The following is a 13,779-nucleotide window of genomic DNA, read 5'->3' as shown; positions in this document are numbered from 1 at the left end:
TGAAATGGCTTTGAGTTTCGATTTCAGCTGCTCCATGCTTGTTATTACCCAGCTCTTAGGGTCATCACCACAAAGTCCTCCTCAAACTAATTTTCAATAAGCAGTTAGTCTAACTCTGCTTAAGGAAAATTGTCATTCAGATTGTTAAATACTAAGGGCCTGATTACGACTTGGAGGATAGACTATATACCTTTAGCCATGGAAGGGTACTTTATTCCCCCAATGGCAAGGGTATTCAGCCCACAAAAGGTAGATACCCGCATGCCCAATGGACTTCGCTTGCATTTCTAGGAGCTGCTCTCAACGGGGTTCCTGTAAATGTATTGAAGGTTTGACAAATTGCTCCATCAACATAACTCCTTGCCGAGTCAAAACATCGGCATCCTGTACAGCCTGCATTGCATAATAGTTCCACAAATGGGCAATCATAAATGTCACGATAAACTTCATTTAGATGAGACTGTACTTATGTTGGGTAATAAGTATATACAAACAGGCTATTGTGTAAATAAGATGATATATGAAATAGGTCTATTTCTCCTTTTTTGTCTAAAATCTCCACACACAAACACTTTTTTCCTGAGCACCTCTTCACACACCTCTTTGGAGAAACCATATGTGTACACAATATATTTATATTTGTTGTTTTTCAAAATACAGAAAATATTCATACATCGCAATGTGTTCTCTTTGTGTGCGTGATGTTAAGTTCATAATATCATAGCATACTCTTCCCTACATTCAGGAATAATAATAACCCCGTGTTTCAGCTACATTGGTTGGGGCTATTGAAAAGTAATTAGGATAAGTTTTTTCATTTAACCTTCTTGACTTGGTGGATCTCTCCGATTGGACCAATGTTGTTATGTATCACTCCCAAAATGACTTCAGCCATCATAGGAGGCAAAAGCATGTATTTGTGCACTGGTTGGATGGTAAAAGTGTCACAAAGCAAACACAAGGAGATGATGGACGGAGTGCTGAAACTTTTCAAACACTCACCCCCAGTCACAGATCTGGGTTGAATCCATCATCATTCTTTAGCTCACTTTGCCACCCCAGTTCAGACACAGCTATATGCAAATCAGTCTTGAACCTGTGCCTCATGGGAACAGTCCAGCCCGAACTGCCAAGCCATGTCTTCCCTGGACCGGAAACAAGCATCCGTCCATCAGTGTAAAGATTGGTGCAAGCTACCATAGCAGTGGAGCAAATATTTGTTTTCTGTACCCTTTGGGGTCTGCAGTTAGTGATATGCCCACTTGATTGCACATACTCAGCACAGGACACATACAATGTTATGCACAAGTCAATAATTATATCAAGTATGCACTCAGGGGCATATATATGAGCCCCTTGCATTGCTGTTGTGTCACTTTTTCTGACTCACAGGCGCAAACCTTGATATCATATCTATGAGGCCTCATAGATATGAAGTAATCCAAGGCTGCACAAATCACTGCGTTACCTTACTCTGCGCAAGGGAGGCGTTCCATGGGCATTTCAGTGGTTGTTCTCATGCAACACCCATGGATCACAATGCATCCCCAGATTTACAAGAACTTGTAAACCTGGGGCTGTGCCACAACCGTTAGGCATAACAAGGAGAAATATCTTTATTTCTCCTCGTTTTTTCCTCATTATGTGTGCTGCATTTTGCAGCACACATAGGAAGAGGAAAAAGCCTCCCAGGATTGTTTTTGTGCAGGAAGGTGTCCTTTCCTGTACAAAAACGAGACTACATGCAATGCATGGTGCAAGAGTAGCTGCATTGCTGCTAGGGTGCCAAAATAGCACCAGCGCCGGAATGCGCCCTATGCCTTAGATATAGTGCTTGCCTGCCCTTTCCCAGTGTTATGTTATGTTAAGATATTTGTAAAGTGCATGGCTGCCCCAGCAAGGGGGCATCCCAGCACTAGTTTTGGGAGGAACTTGGTGAAGGAACAGGGGTTAAATGGAGAATAGCCAGGTCTTCAGGGCTCTTCTGAAAGCCCAGTGATTCTGAGTAGTCGTGATGGACAGAGGTAGAGTATTCCAATGGGCAGGAGCTTTTGCAGAGAAGGAGTGGACTCCTGCCCTCTCTCTTATCACCTGAGGGACATAGGCTAAATGTAACTTAGCAGAGTGCAAGGCTCAGGAGGGGTCATGAGGACTGAGCAGATTGGCTAAAATACGAGGACCCTGACAAGTGGGAATTATATGAGTAATGCATAGGAAGAAGATTCCCTGATCCACTGGGAGCCAGTGCAACCTATGGATGAAATCAGAGATTGAACAGAACTTAGGAAGGGTGAATAGAAGTCGTGCCACAGCATTCTGGGCTATCTGAAGCCTTTTGATCACTGTCTTGTTGGAACCCAAAACAACACATTTCAGTAATCCAGCCTAGAGAATATAGTGGACTGGATAATCATCTGGCGAGTGTGGGAGTCAAAGAATACTAGAATGGGTTTTAAACCTCGTAGGAGCCTGAAGCAGATGCCTACTACTGATTTCGCTTGGGCATCAAAAGACAAAGCATTATGGACCCAAACAAACAGATTCCATTTTGGGCTACAGAGGTGAACCTAATGTGAGAGGCCACCGGTGATCTCCTCATAGAAGGGAGTCTCTCTCCCTAAAAGAAGAATGTTGGATTTGCTGGAGTTTAGTTGAAGATAGTTGACTGCCATCCACTTGGCATTTGGCTAAATTCTGCGTGGAAGATGACTTGCTGCACTACCCTACTCCAAAAGCCCATTAATATGGGCCTCAGTGTGGCCATACCAGCTTAACACTTGTTATTATAATGAAAATCTAACAATGCACTCTCTTTAGGGAGGAAAAACACACACAACAGTAATTCGACATTTTCAGTTACTTTCCTAAAACAAGCCATGCAAGCTGGAGTTTGACTGTGGGGAAGTTTTACTGGCTTCTCCCAAGGGCAAAGAGTGCAGCTACAAAGAAAAGAAATAAGCCCGTTCTCACAGCCACAGCACCTTGCACTTTCGGGACTCCATCCCCCATCTGCCCATGTGCCTGGAAGTGCCAGCGCATCTTGGTTTACACCGGAGGTGCATAAAGCAGCCTCAGGCTACCACACTGAGGGAGCCCATTCTCACCGCCACAGCACCTTGCACTTTGGGGACTCCGTCCCCATTGGGCCACGCGCCTAGTGGTGCCAACGCGTCTTGGTTTGCGCAGGAGAGGCATAAAGCAGCCTCAGGCTCCTGCGCTGGGGGATGCGCGCGGGCATGCCCGGGCCAAGGGCGGGCCCATCTGCATCTGTCCGCGGACAAACGAGGCCGGGCCCACTCTCTTGGCTGGTGGGCTTGTGGGACTCTTGGAACTTGGAAACTCTATTATCTTTGTCTTCACATAAAATAACAACCCAAGTGGAGATCGTTGGACTCCAGAACTTGAAGATACTTTGGCTGATTAGCTGATTGATCCTAATTGCATGGGGTTTGAGTCATCCACATGGGAAAATGGAAAGCAGCTGAGGTAGGGCTCGGAGTAGTCCACAAAAGGAAAGTGAAAAAGAACGCTGCGAGAGGCAGCCCAGTTGGTAAAAAAGGGGTACTTGAGCATATTGATAACTTATTATCAGATTGTGAGGTCTTACTCGATCCAGCAGGAACAAGCAAGCCATAAACGCCAACCGACCAGGCAGACACTTTAAATCATGCTGAACCCAGGCGTATTCCGTATATGTTTACGAAGGCCCTAAGCTTAAATATAGGCAAACAGCAGCCATCTATATCTGCGCATCCCTCTAACCAAACCCCTTGTGAGAATACTGCCCTGTCGCTTCTAAAGGATTTCCCATGTAGCAATAGGTTCACGGTGTTGCAGGCCCAGATTCACCCCGTCCCAGATGACCCCCTCAATAGTTTTGTCAGCTGTGCAGTAAACAAAGGCAGGTTGACTGACCTATCGACCGAAACCCCAGTGCTGAGAGCAAGCTTGGACCATCTATTTACTACCCCAGGGATCTTCTTAATCCAAAGTAGGTCCCCCAGTCCAGTGACTGATGCTGTCTTTGGCATGGATCATTCCGGTAAGCTTCTTGAGCTCCAGAAAAAGGACTTGGCCCAGGTAGTTAAAGATTTAAAAGACCTAGTCAGTAGTCTCTCTGACTCTTTGTCCATGGCCCTCTCTGAGATACATCATATTAAAAATAAATGAGCCTTCCTTCATCTAGTCCAGCAGTAGACCCGGGGAGAGCAGGCGGTGCGAGATTGGATAGTGTGGTTCCAGAGGGGCCGACATAGACTGTTGGTCTTGACAGGGAGGGAGAGGGAGACTCCATCTACAATCATGTTGCCAAAGGGGGCTGATGAAAACTGCACACATAAGAGATGCTACGAACAGGGGAGTAGGTCCGCGACATCGTTCCAACTTTAATATAGCCATTGCACCCCTAGTTGAACCCCCTGTTCCCTGAGAAAAATATCTAATCCTACAAAGAATATGGCTAGCACCAACAAAAAGACAAATGCAAAGGGGGTATATCTGACAGGTGTCCCTAAACTTTCAGCCAGCTTCTGGAGAGAAGATGAAACTTCTCTAATTTACAAAAGCATCCAATGGATCCGGCATGTAAGAGGGTGTCAGTCCATTATTAGGGAGGATATTAAAGGGGCATATAGATGCCTAATCAAGGGTGGTTCCACGGATTCTCTAGTGCTCAAATTTCATCACCAAGAATTGGCAGAAAATTTGTTGGCATTCGACCTTCATTTAACTAATTCCAACATCCGTATTAAACATTCATCTCCTGAGGCAATTCCATCTGCTCCTCCTCTTCCTGTCTCTTATTCTGACACCAGATCATCTCCTCTATGGGAAATTGATTGACTACCGCATCCCTGCTCTTAAGTAGAGAAGCAATCACCCTCTTTGGCCCAGGAAAGCAATCATGCTTTCCAACCAGAAAGTATAGTGCCCGACCATGAGTACGTATTCAATTTACCTGCTGGTGGATCTTGTGGACACCTAAAGGAGAGACCCTCATTGGGAAAGCCCACTAGTGGGACTGTTATTCAGCCAGCTCCCCCACCTGTATTATATCAAACGTCTTTTATGTCTTGGACTATCACAGGGATTAGGCCCAAAACTGTCTCCGAGCTCTGTAACAATTCTGTGGAACAGTATAATATCTGTTTATTTCAGGAAACGTGGTCCACTGCTCTGATCTTTTGCCCAGGCTATCTTACGTTTTACGTTCTTGCTGTAACTGGAAGTAAGGGGCGCCCCTCAGGGGGTCTATCAACATGTATTCGCCAAGGTATGTGCCTTTCGGTCCAGGAGCTCCCCTCAGGTACCCCTGACATCCTTGCCATTCGACTGACGTGTAGTCCCTATAGCATACTTGACATTTACAATGTATATGCGAGAGGGGCCAGAGGAGGGAGGAAATCTACTACCATAGAGGCCCTAGATGAGCTCCTGGGCGCAAGATCTAATGAATTCTTGGTTAATAGAGCAGGTGATTTTAATACTACTTTTGAGCCGATGGTCAGGGATGACAGTGACCTTGCAGAGGATGAGGACGCAGCCTAGGGCATTCCTAAATTGGAGGTAGATCCAATGAAAGATTGGACTGAAGCAGGAATACAACTGAAGGCGCTGTGTTTAGAGAGAGGCCTCAGGGCGGCTAATGGTAGAACCATTTCTGACAGAAAAGGGGCCAATACATTCAATAACGGGCTCCATACTTGTTGTATTGATTACCTCCTCATTTATTTAACTCTGTGGCACACCCCAATCGATATGGCCATTATAGAACGGGACAGGAGTGACCATATTTCACTCTCTGCAACTCTTAACCTTTTGCCACCGGATGTTCCTGCCCGTCCAGTTAGATTGGTGACCACCAGAGACATAACGGTTAGTAATGACATGAAGAGACTCAAATGGTCCAAAATAATTAGTGACCCGGAGGCACTGTCCACTATTGGTAGAGATTTTGAAGAGGTAATTAATGCTTTAGAGGTCCTTCGTGATAGTGGTCAACCAATAGGCCTAATTACTACCATTCATGCTTCACTATTCGACAAAGTACGGACATATTTCCAGAATCCTTGCAGTAACAAAGGTTCTTTTAAACAAAAGAGACAAACCTAGTATAATAAAGAATGCAGTAGAGTCCGTAAATCTTTAGGGGTAGCCATTAGAACTCAAAATTTGGACTATATTAGGGATGCTAGGAATGCTTATAGAACTGCGCAGAGTAAAGCAAAAAGAGAATGGGATGAGAAAAGGTGACAGGAATTGAGGTTAGCATGCACAAGAAGTAATCTTCAACACTTTTGGGCCCTTGTAAAATGGGGCACTGGGGCACAACCTCCGCCACCGGAAAATCATGTAGCCCCTGATCAATGGGTAAAACATTTCTCTCAACAGTACTCAGAAGAAGATGTAGGAATCTCTGAACCTCCATTGAGGACACCCAGTCAGACAATGAGTTTGGCATTAGAACCCTCTGAAGTCATGGTTGCCCTTAATGCAATCACGGGGGAAGAGCCCCGGGTATTGACAGTATCCCCGCAGATGTTTTTCTACAAGATAGGGAAAAGTGGAGCAGGTATATAACAGTGCTAGCAAATGGTCTGGCCCAAGGTGCCTCCATTTCCGTTTTGTGGAAGGGGGTCAAGATTATTCCAGTATACAAGAAGGGGCACAGATCACAGCCTGGGAATTACTGGCCCATTAGCCTCATCGACTCCATCCAGAAAGTGGTGACACGCCTTGTTCTGGGAAAGGTTCAGGAATGGGTTGATGATAAGAGCATTCTAACTCCTCATCTGGCTGGCTTTTGGGCCCACATTAGTATTGTAGACCATGTTTTTAGATTTATTTTGATATACTGGTGGATAGTGGTGCTCGGTGAATGCAGTATATACGCATTTTTGTCAATATAAAATCGGCTTTTGATCTAGTGTCTGGCAGCAAACTGTGGGAGGTGTTACAGGATCTAGGTATGCCAGCTAATCTGTTAACTTTTCTAGTGCGCTTTCACAAGAGCATTTTTGCTCACAAACGTTGGGGTGCTCAGGGGGAAATCACAGACCCATTCTGGTTCGATAAGGGAGTGCGTCAAGGGTGCGTTTTGGCACCCACATTTTTCCCCCTTTTTATTAACGAGGCTGCAAAATTTCTAGCCTCAACACCTACTGATGCCCCGTCCCTTGCTGGCTCCAAGGTCACAATTCTCATGCTTGCAAACGATACCCTTTTCATTTCTAAGTCCCCTAGCTCACTGCAGCATTAGTTGGCCCTGTTTGAAGATTTCTGAAAACTTAGAGGGCTTAAGGTCAATGCAGACAAAACAAAACTTATGATTTTTAACAAACATCGATCATACATGGGGAAAATTATCATGGAGGGCATGGCACTAGACGAGGTAGAAGCATTTACGTACCTGGGTGTCACCATGGAGTAAAGGATGAAATGGAGATCCCATATTGAAAAAAGGGTATTAAACCACAGACAGCTAGCGGGTGCCTTAAGCAAAGAATTTAGCTTGCCCTTGTCCAAACCTGTTAGTCCTGTAATAAAGATATATATTGCCAAGGTAATCAGCTCAGTTCTTTATGACTCAGATCTGTGGGGGTATGGAAATCTTACACAGCTGACCATGGCTGAAAATATGTTTTTTCGTGCGATTTCTAGACTCCCCAAGAGTACTCCCTCACTCCCATTGCTTAGCGACATGGGAAGGCATCCTCTAGCAGATATAGCAAGGCTCCGTCCCCTGCTATATTGGCATCGAATTTGGGTCCCACCCGAGTTAACCACCTTTGCAAGTGGACTCAGGGATGTTCTAGCTGCTGATCGCCACCATAAAATAAGGTGGCTGAGTGATATCAAGGGGGCACAGGCTTCAGTGGGTTTGAACAATCTATGGGAGAACCCGCGCAACCTATTGTCTGTGCCTAAAGATGTACTGAAGAGCAAATACTGGGATATGGTGGTTCAAAACACCAGCAGACTGAGTGATAGTACGACACTGACTGGGGGGTTTGTGCTAGCTAAACCTCGTCCCCACCTTGAACCATATTTGGATACTATCTCCAAACCCCTTGACCGAAAACTCTATTTCCAATTTAGAATTGGTTCTTTACCATTAAAATCCTTTACTTCAAATTGGTCAGATTCTGGAGATAACAAGTGCCCATATTGTGCTGAACATCTAGAAACCTATCCACATGTTCTTTTTGTATATCCTGCCTATGCTATCAAGCGAAAGACCTGGCTAGTGCCTTTATGTAAGAACTTGGGAACATATTATCAAGCATGGAGTTAAAATTATCGCCGCTTTAGCTGCAGAAAACTGCCGCTAAAACGGCGATAATGGGCTTGATAATGTGCCGTAGAGAATTCCAATAGAAGCCCATATTGTCACCAAAACATGGGCTTTTCTTGGAACTCTCAAGGGCATATTATCAAGCCCATTATCGCCACTTTAGCGGCAGTTTTCTGCCGCTTAAGCGGCGATAATTTTAACTCTGTTTCTTGATAATATGCCCCTGGGGCACTAGGCAAAGCAGCGAAGCTTTAAGAATTTTGAGGACTGATCCCTCGCTTCGCTATGCTATTTCCTCAGCCAAATTCCTAAAGTGGGCTTGGTGCATCAGATCAAAAAGTGCATGAATATAGAATAATCATGCTCCTTTGCTACCAGATTTCCACTCTGTTGCAGTATTAATTTGAGTTTTCTAGGGTAATAACTGAATCCCACTGTGTGAAACTTTCACTATTTGCATTTTATACCGTGTTAATAACCTTTCAACCTTTTATCCCATTTATTTATGAATGAGTTTTATTACATGCCTGATTATATTGGCCTGCTACTTATATTGGCTACCCACCATTTGATGAATCCAGTGTTGTATGGTTTGTCTTGCGGTTTGTGACATTTTGTGTGGTGCTATTTATCATATCATATACCACGTTACCACTGTACATAGTGTATGTTATTTGATTCCATGACAAGACCGCTTTTAGGATGAAACGATTAATGGGTGCTTTTTTTTTATTTGTACACACTGATTTAGTTTGACTTGTAATTCAGTAGTTAAATTATGAATGCTTTGTTGTGCTTGCTTTTATGACACAACTGTTGAAATAAAGTTTTTTTAAGTGAAATAAACATTGTAATGGGAAATTATAATCAGAACTTTCCTGGCAAAACACAAATAAATCAAATTAATACAATACAGTAGTTATAAAGTAATACAAAATGATTCCATTCATTTCATCAAACGTGACTTAATTGCAAAATTAGCAACACACAATTAAAAGATGCTATAGTAATGTGTTCACTCATTGTGATTAGCTGCTACTGCTTCTCACTTGGACTACGAGCTCTATGTAACTATGGGGCATATTATCAAGAAATGGCGTTAAAATTATCGCCGCTTTAGCGGCAGAAAACTGCCGCTAAAGCGGCGATAATGGGCTTGATAATATGCCTGTGAGAATTCCCATAGAAGCCCATGTTCTGGTGTCAACAAGGGCTTCTATGGGAATTCTCTGCGGCATATTATCAAGCCCATTATCGCCGCTTTAGCGGCAGTTTTCTGCAGCTAGAGCGGCGATAATTTTAACGCAGTGCTTGATAATATGCCCCTAAGGGTGGTGGGCGCATCTGGATGTAGAGCTTCTAGTCCTGGCTCCTCGCAGTGAGACCGCTACTCCATTTAAACTTTTTATGTTTTAAAGTTTTAGGTGAGCTTCATCATTTGAAAATATCTCAGCGTGTTCATATAAATTTGAAGTTACTTAATTTAGGGTTTTATGATCCCTTTAGTAAAAGTGCGCCTTGGCATTCCTACTCTCTGTTCCCTATTTCCTAAAGTCTAATCCAACGCAACACAACAGCCAAAAAGGCTGTGCTGTGCTGCATGAGAAGGAAAGAGTAGGACAGGGCCATATCTGTAGAGATAGGGCACTATCCTCCTTTCTCCCAAGCTTGTAAACAGGCTGCTGAGCGGCACACAAACACCGGTGCATCGCAGCGCAAAGATATCTATGATAGTCTAACAAAGGTGTTGAACTGGAAGGCTACCTTTTTAGTACTAAATACTATGCTTAGACTACTTTTAAACCTTTTCCTACTTTGTGTTTGTGCTGTATGGTGCAGCACAGAACTAAAGTCAGAAAAGAAAAGAGAAATAAAAGCATTTCTCATTTATAGCGCCTATTTTAAAAGGGTGTCGTTTTTTTATGCAAAACCCAGCTTACTTTTTTTAGTAGATCGGATTTTACCCCCAAAACAATGGGTGGTTGCATTGGAATTCCTATGCACCGCCCATGAAATGCCCCTTTGGTACTAATTAACACAAAGCAGCGTCAGGCCTTTCAGTGCAAAAACTGTTTTCCACTGGAAAGTACAGTAGAAAAAAATATTTTGCATTGATCTGCTTCACTTTTGTGATGCAAACACAGCACGAAATCTTAGTAAATAACATACCCTTCGTTGTTGGCTGCGGAAGTTTGTGCCTAATTTGGGATATCATACCATGAGGAATTTATTACAGATCTGCGATTTCTCCCTAACCGGTATTACCAGGATAAACACAAATGCCGCAGCTGGGTGCACAAACTTAGATATCAGATATTGTGTCTCTTCCCTATATTCAGACTCTTATTGGCTGGTAATGCAGCACATGGTAAATATTACAACGTGTATTCATTCACAAAGGCATCACCGCTGCAGGAGAAAGCATGTGGATGTTACTGTTTTCTAACATAGGGGCATATCAGCAACAACCGGCGATAATTATCGCTAAGCGCACTTAGCGCTAGGATAATTATCGCCGGCTAACGTGGATTTTTATCGCTGAGATAGCATGCTATTAGCAACGCTTATCTCAAAAGCGATAAAAATCCTAGCGCTAACTACCAAACGTGAGATTATCGCTGGAAACCAAGCGATAATCTCAAAAAGTTTGGCGTTAGCTTGATGATAGGGCAAGGCATACTTAGCCATGATATCCACCTTCCATAGGATATCATGGCTAAGTCAGTCCTGAAGCAGGAGTAAGGAAAGAGGCGATAACAGGGTTTATCGCTACTTGTCTTGCCGCTATGCTTCATAGCGTGGGGCTTGATAATAGGAAACATGTCGCTTAGCGACATTTCTCCAGTCATGTCTGGGCAGGAACACCCACTTTGCATCTCATTAGAGATGCAAAGCTGGGCGTTCAGAATTCAAGCGCTAATGCAAGGTTTCACATGATAGCGTGACCTTGCTGATTAGGTGATAACATTATCACAGCTTTTCGGCCGAAAACGGACGCAAAAGCGGCGATCATTTTTTATCGCCTTGTTGCCGATATGCCCCATAATTTGATTGTGACGCATAACCATCTGTTTCCTTGGCCTTTCTATCCCCTTGCACCTTTGCATATGTTTATCTCGGAGAAGCCCTGGTTCAAGCACAACCCCCTAAGTGCATGTTAATAGTTGTGGTTAGCTCTGAATTGATATTCTGAGTGTGTTCCTTTGTACAGTTCCCTCGGTACAAACATTCGCACACGCTGCAAGACTATATTACTGCTTTGTGAACAAGTTCATTATCATGGGTTAGGATGGTGACAGAAACAGTTACCCAGATTTTGAAAAGTGCTTACAGAAGTAACATATGGATTCATTCCAACTCATTTGTAATGAAGTAAAATATGTGTTTATGCAAAATGTGCATGGCTGTTAATGAATTTATCGCACCACCTGCTTTGTTTCCCAGTACAATATTGCTGAATAAATATATACAGAAATCCTATTCAGAAATCTGGCTTCGCATAAAAGAACAACGAATTAATTTTTCAGACAAAATATAGCATGGTATAGAAAACAGTGATTGAAATTTATAGCATGTGAGTTTAGTTTAGACTTTCAGATTGTTAGCATAATGCGTCTTCAAATCTGGCGTCTAGTAAACACATGGCTTCATTGCTATACCACATGCCACATTATGCAGTGTCACTACATTTGTGTTGTTTAAAGCGTCCCTATTTCCCATCCAGAAAAGTATTCTCAAATATTAAGTGCAAAGTTGCAAAAGCATGCTTGAGTTAGACTCAAGAAAATACACAGTTAACTTAAGGCATGACCTTCAGTTGTTGCCTCTTGTTGGTATTTAAATGCAAATGTAAAAGTAACCAATTATGGGCCAGATTTGTGTTGTGTGTATAGGAGAGACAAGAACAGCATCATAGCTGCTAAGATGAGGCCCTCTTCTCTCTCCCTGAGCTGGTGCACATTTGTCAAACATGCACCAATGCATACATCCTTGTGCCATAATGCACATTATATGTGTTCTCTGTAACATAGGTAGGTAGGTAATTTTTATTTAGCATGATTAATTAAAACCGTTGCATACTTTAAATACATATACAAGTAAAGATTCCTTGTTCATAATGCAGTAAATAAAAACAATGTTAAAAAGCCCACGTTTATACTGTGAATAAGGCAATTAAAACAAATCCTCATAAAAAGGTATACTCATGATTATTACAGTCTTCAAATCGCTGGGCAACTTAAACAGCTGAAAATTTGAGTGTTTATGAGTTTTTGGGTTTGGCATCCAACCTGTCGTTGACCTTCCACAGTACTTATTACTATACTGGTTTAAAGTGCTTAGACTGTACCCTTTCTAAGCTTGGGCGACAAACTACCAATGATCCTGTTTTAAAGTACTAAATGCAGCTGTAAAGTGCTCTTAAAAGGTTTTAGAGGACAGACTCAGGTAGGGCCCAATTCCTCTGTGTTGGATTGGTTTGTGACCAGTGGCGAGGAGTTTTTAAGTCTCTTTGCAACAATGTCAAAAAATATTGTAAGCCGGCAGTTTAGCTGTATTGCGGCTGGATTGAAACACAGCTTTACCGCCTGCCTGCAGGTCCTAATGCCATGCTGCCTCAATGTTGGTCTTAATAGAGTTTCCGCATAACATAGGTTTTTTCACAGGAAAGGACTACAGTTTAAAGCTTTTCCTACTTTGGGTGCTGTACAAAGCAGTACATTTTCAAAGTAGGAAATATGAAAACATTTCTCTTCGTTACAACTACCTCGAGGAAGCGTAGGATTTTGTTGCAAATTCCTGTGGACGCTACTCTGTAAATAGACATTTGCGTCCAAATCCATAGGTGTTTGCATGGAAATGGCCATGCACCACCAACTGAATGCTCCCCTGACGCACAGTAATGAAAGGCAGTGCATTGCACAACTTTGCTTTACTTTGGGACACCACCCAAACAAATACAGATTTGCATTGATAGTAAATCCCACTGTAACACTTTGATTCTGGTTTGCGTTACAAAAGTAATCTATGCTTATGTGTAACACAAATAATTGGGAACAGAATGTACTGCGGGGTGCAGCACATGCCTCAGTATAAAAAATACACTTTTTGCATATCCCTGCACTATGTGGCAGGCACTATGCGGTGCCTGCCACATGGTGCAGAGATATGTTGGAGGGCACCATTGGTGCCCCCCAGGGCCCATGTCAGAGGGCCAGGGTGGAAGGGGAGCCCGCTAGGGGCCCCTAAAGTCACTTTCCACCAGCCTTCTCATGGCAGGTTGACCGCCATGAAACGGCCGGCAGAAACTGATATTATAATGCCCACGGCGGTGCATGAGCAGGCACTGCCACCATTGTAGGCATTACAGACTGTCTGATGGTCTGAGGGGCTCCTTGAGCCAATTGGATTAGTGTTGGACGGTCTTTCCACCCTACCATCCGCCCTCCATCCTAATGCGATTACGATGGAGGTGGGACCCCCACCGA

Source organism: Triturus cristatus, chromosome 8 (assembly GCF_964204655.1).
Source record: "Triturus cristatus chromosome 8, aTriCri1.1, whole genome shotgun sequence".
Classification (NCBI taxonomy): domain Eukaryota; kingdom Metazoa; phylum Chordata; class Amphibia; order Caudata; family Salamandridae; genus Triturus; species Triturus cristatus.
This window is presented reverse-complemented; position numbering follows the sequence as displayed.